Source organism: Terrapene carolina, unplaced genomic scaffold (genome assembly GCF_002925995.2).
Source record: "Terrapene carolina triunguis isolate 2854851 unplaced genomic scaffold, T_m_triunguis-2.0 Scaffold34029, whole genome shotgun sequence".
Lineage (NCBI taxonomy): Eukaryota > Metazoa > Chordata > Testudines > Emydidae > Terrapene > Terrapene triunguis.
The window spans coordinates 3,281,418-3,291,291 of record NW_020698380.1 but is presented as its reverse complement, the minus strand read 5'-3'; positions in this window follow the sequence as shown (position 1 = coordinate 3,291,291).

Below are 9,874 nucleotides of genomic sequence, written 5' to 3'. Positions count from 1 at the left end.
GTGCAAAGTGGGTATAACATACTCCCATTGTAGTCGTGTGTTATGCTCCACTTTGCAAATCTGTGACTACACAAGGTGCAAGGCAATAGAGGGTTGTGCCCTTTGTGGAACTGTGATGTATTTCTAACCCACGTGTAGGATGCCTATATGCTACTTAAATGCATAACAACAACAAAATGTAATAATAAATCCTGTAGTATGGTACTTGCACGCAGTTAGCAAATACCAGACAGAATAAGATTTTACCATTTCAGAAAAGAAATCTGCTGCCACCAGATTCACAAGCAACTCCTGAATGAGAACAGACAAACTAGGATTAATAATTTAGGGTCCAAATCTGCAAACATTTATGATGGGGAGTAGTGCTTACTTAGGGTTGCCAAACCTCCAGGATTGTCCTGGAGTCTCCAGGAATTAACGATTAATATTTAATTAAAGATTATGTCATGTGATGAAATCTCTAGGAATATGTTCAGCCAAAATTGGCAACCCTACTCCAGTGAGTGATTCCATCACAGGCAAAGTGACTTTTGCTAATTATGCCATCACAATGAAGTCAGTAAAACATCTCTGCAAGCATTGTCTTTGAAGCACAAGCAATTTTCTTTTACTCATTGCAATTTCAAAAACCCTTCGATGCAGAAGTGTTCCTGTTTCTTATTCCAGTTATTCATCTAAGAATTAGCCCTTTGGGTTTTTTTTTTTTTATTATTATTTTCTTTAGTAGCTCAAGATTGTCTAGTTATTTTAAACAAGTCAATATCCTCTTCAGAGTAAAGTAATTCAGCCAGGAAAGAATGTGGGGCCCAACCGCCCCCCTCCTGTGCGAAAATTATTTCGGGGGGAGACTGAAGAGTACCAAATCTCTATGAGTCTTCCCTGGTCATTCTGTCAGGGGGCAGGATTTGCCCTTCATAGAACAGGCCAGGGCCCAACCACAAACCACACTGATCCCTCAAGTTCCTCACAAATTCTGAAGACTGAGATGCTAAAGCCATGTAGGGCCTGCATGCTGCCTCTGAGCCTCCAGCAATGTGGCTTTGATGAAGCTATGCTAACAGCCATAGCTAGCGGCTTCCCCAAGCATTCCCAGTGGGGCAGGGAGCTGAGGAAAGGTAACACAATTCTTATTAGCTTCCCACCCTGACCTTTACAGGCGTATGATCTTTCCACCCTCAGCTAGCAGGAATATGGTCTCTGCAGGGCCGGCTCCAGGCAGCAGCGTAGGAAGCTGGTGCTTGGGGCGGCCAATTCAAAGGAGCGGCACTCCGTCCGGTATCGGGGTGGCACGTCCAGGTCTTCGGCGGGAATTCGGCGGCGGGTCCCTCATTCTCTCTCTTCCTCTTTGAGCTGCCGCCGAAGTGCCGCCGCCCGTCTTTTTTTTTTTTTTTTTTTGCCGCTTGGGGCAGCAGAAAAGCTGGAGCCAGCCCTGGGTCTCTGTAAGCCCCATCACCACCCTACCTTCTGGCCCACATAGCTCCATTGAAGCCACATTGCTGGAGGCCCAAAGAGAGCATGCAGGACCTAGATCATGATCCAGCTCCCATGAAGTCGATTGGTTTCAAGAGGAATGGGACTGGGTTCTTACCCTGCATCCTTTCTTTTGTTAGCAGTGGTAGAGCAGAATGCCTGTCAAAAGAATGAACCAGTAGATCATATGTAATGAGAAAATAAATACAGAAATATATATGCCATATAGAAAGTTCATTAGATGTGGCCGTCTTGCCTTTGCTGCCTGTATTCATTGGGAGAATTTGAGCTCAGGCACAGATGAATAACATTTCTTATGAAATCTAGTCAAGCCCACTGAACGATTGTCTATTATTGTTCAGTAATCACATAGCCCTCAGCCCATCAGAACTGCATTCTTTATACAATTGCTGTGCATGGTATCAATCAACTATTCTTAAAAGTGTTTTAAGTCCTAGTCTCATTCCGATTGTGCACAGATTGGGAACAGTTCGTTATTATCCTCAGTATCATTAGGACTATTTGTATTTTTCCTACATGCCACTGGCTATCCTACTACATTCCTCTCAATTTGATTCTGAAGCTATTAAGATGAAGAACTTATTCATGCCCCAGGCACCATAGCTTAAAGACCTCATTCTGATATATGTTCTGGGCCAGACCTGCATTCCTCATGAGCTGCTTCCATGGCACAAAAGGGCTGGAAAGCTGCCCTGTGTTATTCACTCTCAGCTGCCCTGGCTAGGAGTTGTTCAGGATGGAGCACAGCCTGAGTGCCTTCTGCCCCAGTGATGCCCAGCTGCATAATGACCTCTAGGGCACTGTTACCAACTGGCCTAAGTCAGGCTATCTGTGAGGCAGCTGTAACTTACGCCAGAGAAAGAATTTGAAAGTCAATGGCAGCTAGGCATTCAGATGGTTTTGAAAATCCCACTAGGTGCCTACCTGCATATTTAGGCACCTAGATACCTTTAAACAAAAACTGGTCCTCTGTGCCCAGGCCACCTCTATGCAATGCAGGGAATACCCCACCTACTTCCTCGTGCTGCAGTTACCGCCTCCAGCAACACAACCACGCTGAAATACAGAACCCTCCCTAGGTCAGACACTTTCCTCCTGCCAATGGCCCTCCCAACCTCCTCACCCACTTCCTTGAGTCCTGACACTATTCTAGAACCCCTCTCCTGGTCCCTTCTATGAGTTGGCTCCGTCTCATCACCACCTGCGTTATTTATCATCAGGGTCTGCTGAATAACAAAGGCCAACGATATGGTAGTGGTCAGACCAGAAGGAAGTGGATTTATCCCATCCCTACTATAAACATCTTTGGAGGGTTAATAAGCAGCTGGGGGATAAGTAAGAGAAACACCTAGGGTGCTGTGTGCACACACGCACACACACCAGGCTCCAGCTCTCAGAGTGAGGAACACAGCGTGTGTTGTACAGGGCTACCAGACAGGGTCTGAGCCTGGATTCAGCAGTCACAGAATGGACTGTTGCTACATCCCTCCCCCATTTAAATTAACCTATTAAACCAGGGGTGGCCAGCCTGAGCCTGAGAAGGAGCCAGAATTTACCACTGTACACTGCCAAAGAGCCACAGTAATACATCAGCAGCCCCCCATGAGCTTCCACTCCCCCACTCCCAGCGCCTCCCACCCACCAGCAGCTTCGCTGATCAGTGCCTCCCCTCCCTCACCGCACCTCTGGATCAGCTGTTTCGTGGCGTGCAGGAGGCTTGAAGGGGGAGTGGGAGGAGCGAGGGCACAGGAGGCTCAGGGGAGGGGGCAGGAAGGGGTGGAGTGGGGGCAGGGCCTGTGGCAGAGCCAGGGGTTGAGCAGTGAGCACCCCCCGGCACACTGGAAAGTTGGCGCCTGTAGCTCCAGCCCTGGAGTCGGTGCCTATACAAGGAGCCGCATATTAACTTCTGAAGAGCCGCATGTGGCTCCGGAGCCACAGATTGGCCACCCCTATATTAAACTAACTAATAAAACATATTTAAGCGTATCCCAAGAGCAGATAAACTGAAAGTTGTTGATCATACCCTTATCAATAAGTCATCACACAGGGAGATTCAACAACATGAATGTGGATGGACATCCCTTGTCTGTTCCTCAGTCAAACTAATGGACCTACAATAACTGAGGATTTGTTCACCATCCCCCCATTTTCACAGTGTAATACATTTCTAAGTTGCTTACATACATTTGCAGCTAATGCTGCACTTTGCAATGATGTACTCAAAATATGATCAATTTCCTATTAATCTGACCTATTACTAGCACTGACTGCCTGGAACAATCAATCACTTTTAATTATTAAGCTAAGAGCTCTCTGAAACAACAGAGAGATATATGATCTCTTTTATCCTGTGAATGGCTAGGTCTAAGACATGCAAAAAACAGCAGTACCATAACATTAATCACCGCTCTATGATTAATCCCATACCAACCATGCTTGTGTTGCAAGAGTGTTTTTGTGTTGATTTATTTCTTTGTTGCTTTTTAAAAATGTTTGTTGCACCACAATACTACAGGGAGTTTTCTTTGAAAGTGGTTTAAAAGGCCCATTTGCAGGGCATGAAGACATCGTGTATTGTTCTGCTATGCAAGAAGCATCACAAGACTCACACTCTTCATGTGCCCAATGGTGGCTGGGCATGTTGTAACTGTGATGTGCCTATGGTCATCTTGGGAAAACGATACAAGGATTTTGTTCCTCAAGCCCTCCTTGCCAATTCAATCTACAACCACTAGAGGTGTGTGTGGCTGAATAGTGCTGCATGTAACCTGTACCATCATCTTAAAACAAAAAAGTTAGCCGACCCAATAGATGAATCCATACTGAAGTAACTGTATGAGGGAGGAATGCCCCTTTGGAATATTTAGATTATCAAACTTTGATCACGCCTAAAATTAAGAGAGCAAAGATATCACCCAGGAGAAAGGAAAGAAAGAACCTGATCATAATTTTAGCCCCGGGCCTGATTCACCCTGTTGGAACTCGGCTAACTCGTACTTGGCCCCTTGAGTTTATTGCAAGTTAAAGGTAAACAAAGTCCTTCCCTTATTAAGGAGCCATGCAGCCAGAAAGAGGGCAGAGGATATTGACCTGGTGCAAAGGTTCTTCTCAAGCACAGCCTAAAGCATGAAGGAGATCCCCTGAACTCTGCAGAGTTTGGGTGTGAAACACCCTCCCCTTTCTCAGGGTATCCCACTCCCAATTGGACAATTTGGAAGCTTCCAGAAATTCTCTCCTCTCAGCCCTCTCCATCTGCTTGAAGCTAGTTGAAAAGCAGGGGGGAGGGAGATTCACAAGAGTATTTTCAAAGTATTTCCATGAGTTTATCATTTTTTAATTTCAAAATTTGAAATTGAATTTGAAATGTTGACGTTCAAAAAGTTTCAACCCCAGTTGAAATAGTGGGGTAGGAGTAGGGTGACCACATGAGAGACGTGAAATATCGGGACGCGGGGGGGGGGGGGGGGGGGGGGGGGGGGGGTGTTCCGGCAGAGCAACAAAACAAAACAAAATCCAAGAGCCGGCGGCGGAGGAAAAAACAAAAACAAAAAACAAACAAACAAACAAAACCGGAGCATAGGAAAAATTGGTGGGGGCTGAGCACCCACCGGCAGTTCCACACCCCGCCCCCCCGCACCATCTCACCTTCGCTCCTCCCTCACCTCCCCTGAGCTGGCTGCCGCATCCTGCTTCTCCCCCCTCCCTCCAGTGCTTGCGCTGCCATACAGCTGATTAGCACAAGCGTGGGAGGGAGGGGGGAGGAGGAGGAATGCAGAGTGCTTGGGGAAGAGGCGGGGTCAGGACGGGGATTTGGGGAGGGATCCAATGGGGGAGGGAAGGGGCGGAGTCACGGCGGGGCCGGGGTGGAGTTGGGGCAGGGGGGGCGCGAGCCCCCTCCGCCTGTGCACCGGAGGGCAAAATATCAGGACAATTCGCGTCCTGACCGAACATCGGTCGGGACGTGGGACAAACAAGTAAATATCGGGACAGTCCCAATAAAATCGGGATGTCTGGTCACCCTAGGTAGGAGGGAAAATAGAGGTCTGGAAAACATGCCTTGAAGTGAGAGACTAAATAAGTTGGATCTAGTTTATCAAAGTGAAAGTTCAGAGGTGACAATCCAGCAGGAATAGGCATAATGAGATCCAGGGGTTGAAAACTGAAGCTAGATAAATTCAGAGTAGAAATAAGGTGAAAATTGTTAACAGGGAGGGTAATTAACCATTGGAACAATGGTTGTGGTGGATTCTCCATTGCTTGCAGTCTTTAAATTAAGTACATCTTTCTAATTAGATACCGTAGCTCAAACAGAAGTCATGGCCTTAAAGCAGAAATGTGGTAAGTTTCTTTGGCTTGTGTTATGCTGGTGATCCTAATGGTCCCTTCTGGCCTAAAAATCTATGAATACATTAAAATTGTATACACCTTCTTCCCATATATATGGAGATATACCTATCTCCTAGAATTGGAAGGGACCCTGAAGGGTCATCAAGTCCAGCCCCCTGCCTTCACTAGCAGGACCAAGTACTGATTTTGCCCCAGATTCTTTAGTGGCCCCCTCAAGGACTGAATTCACAACCCTGGGTTTAGCAGACCAATGCTCAAACCACTGAGCTATCCCGCCCCCCTCCAGTGGAGAAGTACTCCACTGGACACATATCTAAGTCACAGCAACGGGAATATTCAGATTTCATCAGACAGGTCTCACTCAGGGAATATATTTATTTATTTCACTGTTAAAGAACTGATGGAAAGTTCATGGGGTTTTTCTTTTTAAACATTGTTGTCTCCCCTTTGGCAGAGCTACTTGGAAAATTAGTAGGGGAAGCAAAAGTGGATGGGAACCTGGGAGGCAGTGACCATGAGATAGTCAAGTTCAGGATCCTGACACAAGGAAGAAAGGAGAGCAGCAGAATACGGACCCTGGACTTCAGAAAAGCAGACTTTGACTCCCTCAGGGAACTGATGGGCAGGATCCCCTGGGAGAATAACATGAGGGGGGAAGGAGTCCAGGACAGCTGGCTGTATTTTAAAGAATCCTTATTGAGGTTGCAGGAACAAACCATCCCAATGTGTAGAAAGAATAGTAAATATGGCAGGCGACCAGCTTGGCTTAACAGTGAAATCCTTGCTGATCTTAAACACAAAAAAGAAGCTTACAAGAAGTGGAAGATTGGACAAATGACAAGGGAGGAGTATAAAAATATTGCTCAGGCATGCAGGAGTGAAATCAGGAAGGCCAAGTCACACTTGGAGTTGCAGCTAGCAAGAGATGTTAAGAGTAACAAGAAGGGTTTCTTCAGGTATGTTAGCAACAAGAAGAAAGTCAAGGAAAGTGTCGGCCCCTTACTGAATGAGGGAGGCAACCTAGTGACAGAGGATGTGGAAAAAGCTAATGTACTCAATGCTTTTTTTGACTCTGTCTCCACAAACAAGATCAGCTCCCAGACTACTACTCTGGGCAGCACAGCATGGGGAGGAGGTGACCAGCCCTCTGTGGAGAAAGAAGTGGTTTGGGACTATTTAGAAAAGCTGGACGAGCACAAGTCCATGGGGCCGGATGCACTACATCCGAGGGTGCTAAAGGAGTTGGCGGATGTGATTGCAGAGCCATTGGCCATTATCTTTGAAAACTCATGGCGATCGGGGGAGGTCCCGGATGACTGGAAAAAGGCTAATGTAGTGCCCATCTTTAAAAAAGGGAAGGAGAAGGATCCGGGGAACTACAGGACAGTCAGCCTCACCTCAGTCCCTGGAAAAATCATGGAGCAGGTCCTCAAGGAATCAATTCTGAAGCACGTAGAAGAGAGGAAAGTGATCAGGAACAGTCAGCATGGATTCACCAAGGGTAAGTCATGCCTGACTAACCTAATTGCCTTCTATGATGAGATAACTGGCTCTGTGGATGAGGGGAAAGCAGTGGATGTGTTATTCCTAGACTTTAGCAAAGCTTTTGATACAGTCCCCCACAGTATTCTTGCCAGCAAGTTAAAGAAGTATGGGCTGGATGAATGGACTATAAGGTGGATAGAAAGCTGGCTAGATCGTCGGACTCAACGGTTAGTGATCAATGGCTCCGTGTCTAGTTGGCAGCCGGTATCAAGTGGAGTGCCCCAAGGGTCGGTCCTTGGGCCGTTTTTGTTCAATATCTTCATTAATGATCTGGAGGATGGCGTGGACTGCACCCTCAGCAAGTTTGCAGATGACACTAAACTGGGAGGCGTGGTAGATACACTGGAGGATAGGGATCGGATACAGAGGAACCTAGACAAATTAGAGGATTGGGCCAAAAGAAATCTGATGAGGTTCAACAAGGACAAGTGCAGAGTCCTGCACTTAGGACGGAAGAATCCCATGCACTGCTACAGACTAGGGACCGAATGGCTAGGCAGCAGTTCTGCAGAAAAGGACCTAGGGGTTAGAGTGGATGAGAAGCTGGATATAAGTCGAAAGTGTGCCCTTGTTGCCAAGAAGGCTAATGGCATTTTGGGCTGTATAAGTAGGGGCACTGCCAGCAGATCGAGGGACGTGATCATTCCCCTCTATTCGACATTGGTGAGGCCTAATCTGGAGTACTGTGTCCAGTTTTGGGCCCCACACTACAAAAAGGATGTGGAAAAATTGGAAAGAGTCCAGCGGAGGGCAAGAAAAATTATTAAGGGGCTGGAGCACATGACTTATGAGGAGAGGCTGAGGGAACTGGGATTGTTTAGTCTGCAGAAGAGAAGAATGAGGGGGGATTTGATAGCTGCTTTCAACTACCTGAAAGGGGATTCCAAAGAGGATGGATCTAGACTGTTCTCAGTGGTCCCAGATGACAGAACAAGGAGTAATGGTCTCAAGTTGCAGTGGGGGAGGTTTAGATTGGATATTAGGAAAAACTTTTTCACTAGGAGGGTGGTGAAGCACTGGAACGGGTTACCTAGGGAGGTGGTGGAATCTCCTTCCTTAGAGGTTTTTAAGGTCAGGCTTGACAAAGCCCTGGCTGGGATGATTTAGTTGGGGATTGGTCCTGCTTTGAGCAGGGGGTTGGACTAGATGACCTCCTGAGGTCCCTTCCAACCCTGATATTCTATGATTCTATGAAAACGCTGTGGTCCTGGACCTCAAGTTTATAGTCTGTTGTGGAGGGGAAATTAAGGCAGGTTTTACAAAACTTTGCTTGTACATAATGTATGCTGCAGCTCTGGAGGGCCTTCATACCAGCTGTTTTGTGGATTCAAGTTTTTGACCTCGCCTGCAAAATGAGATAGATGCCTTATAGCATTTCTTGCCGCTTGTTGCTTTTATGACAGTATATATACTGTGAAACATAACTGTCCCCTGCTAATGTGGCTCCTCAAACGGTCCTCTTATACAACCTAAATTGTGAGTGCTCTTGGGTAATGATGCCACAAATTTAAGAACAGCTGCTTTGGGAGACAATGTGCTTCAATGCATAGGATTGGACTGGTAGTTAGGAGACCTGGATTCTATTCCCAGCTCTGCTAGTGACTTGCTCTATTCCCTTGGGCAAGTCATGGCACCTCTCTGCCTCAGTTTTGCCATTTGTTAAATAGGAATAGTGAGAGTTACCGCCTTTGAAAAGTGCTTTGAGATCTACAGATACGAAGTGCAATATAAGAGCTAAGTATTATTATTTTGTCATTTTACTATCTGGGTCTCACATGGGATAGCAACAACACGGCTTGGTGAAGTGGTAATTTGGGAGTAAACACTTTGATGATTTAATACAACTTGTATTTTTCCTCCATTTTTACTTTGATTTAATTTTGCATGTTGTTTGTCTTTGATATAGCAAAATCCTAAGGATTAGATTGTGACTGGCCCTTACATAGATGTGCAGTGGAGGATGCGTGTTAAAAACAGTCCCCCACAAGAGCCCATCACAATTATAGACCTTGAGTTCAGGAAGAAAGCATCAAAATTGAATGGAGACTGAGGGGGTGCAAAACAACTCTGATCATTTGCACTGCTGAGATTCTGCTTTGATCCTTTCATGCAGTAGAGGAGTTTTAATTTTAATTCTTTTGGCATAGTTGCTTGTGTTTAATATCTATAACAATGGAGACACCTGATTTAAAAAAAAAATCAGCCAGTCAATCAAGGAAAGAATATGACTTACAGCCATAGGATGCCATGGGGAAAAACTGCCCTATTTTCCCACCAGAAATGCAGCTGGTATAAGAGACACTATTGTAAATGGCGTAACAGAAAGCATAATTTGGATTTAACCATACAATATAATTCTCACACATTAGCCACCTTACAACAGGGGTGGGCAAACTTTTTGGCCCAAGGGCCACATCGGGGTTGCAAAACTGTATGGAGGGCCAGGTAGGGAAGGCTGTGCCTCCCCAAACAGCCTGGCCCCCGCCCCCTA